This window comes from Copadichromis virginalis, linkage group LG6 (assembly GCF_057382275.1).
Source record: "Copadichromis virginalis isolate Kocher_CV1m ecotype Utaka linkage group LG6, C_Virginalis_male_GT1.1, whole genome shotgun sequence".
NCBI lineage: Eukaryota > Metazoa > Chordata > Actinopteri > Cichliformes > Cichlidae > Copadichromis > Copadichromis virginalis.
In genome coordinates, this window is record NC_140623.1 from 2,022,617 (window position 1) to 2,025,116 (window position 2,500).

Genomic DNA, 2,500 nt, shown 5'->3' on the forward strand with positions numbered 1-2,500 from the left:
AAAATCAATATTTGGTAGGAGCAGCTTTGAATTCTCTTTGTGTAATTTCTTTAAGCAGTCTTCAGGAATGGTTCACCAGGCTTCTTGAAGGGCATTTAAAGCTCTTCTTTGGATGCCACCCTCCACTGCGAGCAATTCTGAGGCTTTGGCAAACAGTAGATGGTGAACCATGGGAGTCAGATGCATCTATCAGGTCATGTGTCAGGTCTATGCTGGATTTTTTTATGACTTTCAGATACCTGCCACTTTTTTTTTTTTTTTTTTTTGTCCCCTAATTGTCCAATTTCCTCAAAGCTTAGCCCACTTAGCTGAGATATGCCAGGTTCTTGGTTAGCAGTTCTTAGAACTAATCTTGTTGCTGTAAAAATCGTATTTCATGCTTCTCAAACTGTTGTCTTTGAAATATAGGACTAAGTAATGGATTTATGTGACAGGCTGAAAGGATGCAATCTAAAATTGTTTTGTTGCTAAGTTGTCTGTTGTGTGTAGACACAACACTGGTTCCCAGGAGTTAGGTGCCTTTTTATTGCTTGAATGATTCAAAAGTCAGTGTTAAAAGTGTCTTAAAAAACTTTTGTCCTCTGAAAGTCATTTTCAGTCAAGGACTGGACTGAAAAAGCGCACCTGAATATTAGCCGCACAAGCTAAAATTAGGGGAAAATCCTGTTTTGTACATACATTAGCCGCACCTGACTAAAAGCCGCAGGTGTTTTAATGTTTACTTACCATATGTACGAGAATGCGCACAAAGGGGATTGTCAGGAAAGAGATGGCTGTTTGGGACCACATCCCTTTTATTAATGTTTTGAAAAACAAGTAACTTTTTACGTATATGCACAAGTACCGGTAATTACAAGTACGAAACATGTGCTGTGCTTTATAAACGAGTAACAAATGTAGTACATAACAATAACCTACAGCACACCAGAAAAAGAGATTTGGCCTACCTTTTAGGCTCAGGTGCAGTAACACGGCTTTAACAAGAAGAAAAGTCAGTCATTCACCACCATCTTTCTCTTCTTCCTGCGCACTAAAACCCATAAAGTCCTCAGGCTCAGGATGGCTTCGTCATCCACTCTCCGCTACTCCCCTTCGTTGTCACTTTCAAAACCAAAGAAATCCTCGTCAGTGTCGGAGTCGAAAACCCTCTGAAGGGCAGTGGTGGTGTCCCCCTCTCCATCATGCAGCAGTCCAGCCCTTCGAAATCCTTTGGTGATCGTGGATGCTTTTACACTTCTCCACGCTGTCAGAATCCACTGGCAGACTTGGGCAAAACTTGCTCTTCGCATGCGACCAGTTTTGGTGAATGATTTATTACCGCTCGTCATCCATGCCTCCCACTGAACGCGTAGTGCTACTTTGAACGCACGATTCACACTGATGTCGAGTGGCTGCAGGTGCTTCGTTGTGCCTCCAGGAATCAAAGCTGGAATCGAGTTTGTGCTCTTAATGGCTGCTTTCACAGAATCTGTGATATGGGCCCTCATGCTGTCCAAAACAAGCAACGCTTTTTTTTTTTTTTTTTTTTGGCGAAAGAATCCTCCAGGCTGCTTCCCATAGCACTCTTGCAGCCATTCCTTCATTACGCTTTCCACCATCCACCCATTCTTGTTGACCTTAACAGAGATGCCGCTCGGGATCTCTTCTCTTGGCATAGTCATCCGCTTAAAGATCACCATTGGCGGAAGTTGAAACCCTGATGCTGTGCAGCCCAGCGCACAAGTGAAATTCGTTCTCTCATGGCCAGTGGTTCTCACCGTGGTGGTTGATTCGCCTTGCTTGTTAACAGTCCTAGTGAGGGGGCAGGTCAAACGTCAATAGCACTTCATCCATGTTTATGATCTCGTCCGGTCCGATGGAATATTCGTTTATCTTTCTTAGTGTGAATTTGCGGAAGTTTGTTATTTTCCTCTGCGTAGTCGGGAGGGAGTTGCTGACACACAGTCGTCCGTGCCCTCATGGACAGTCCTTTTCGTTTCATAAATCTGTGACACCAGGATGGCCCACCTCTGAAATTTTCTATCTTCATTTCGTTGGTGACTGTTTTGGCTTTTAGTTGGATCTGCACAGTTTAAACACCTCGCCCGTTTGCTCTCTGCGTGTTCACCCAGTCTTCAATACAGTCTTCAAGTTTGGGCCATCTGCTCTTATTTCCTCTGAAAGCTTTTTTCGTCTTTTTGCACAGAGCCAGTTCGTCTCCAACGTCTTACCATTGATTCGTTTATACCAAGGGTACGTGCAGCAGCTCTATTTCCCTTGCTGAGTGCCAAATAGACTGCCTTTAATTTGAAAGCTGCATCATATGCATTTCTTTTGTTTGCCATACTGAGGGTTTTTGAATGATCACATGCCCTTCCACCAGGCAACGTAGTGCCGTACAACAGCGGAGCAACCAAAACAAATCCTCTTACGATATCACAAAAATCATGGACGATCCATAGAAAAGCCGCGGGGTTCAAACCTTGTGCAAAAAGTAGTGGCTTATAGCCCGAAACTAACG

General features: G+C 43.8%; 1 protein-coding gene across 1 annotated transcript in view; it reads left to right on the forward strand.

Moving 5' to 3' along the window:
* The window catches only part of LOC146706900 (NADH dehydrogenase [ubiquinone] iron-sulfur protein 8, mitochondrial-like), a 20,173-nt gene that overhangs the window by 8,221 nt on the left and 9,452 nt on the right, over positions 1-2,500 (forward strand). The window lies entirely within an intron of this gene.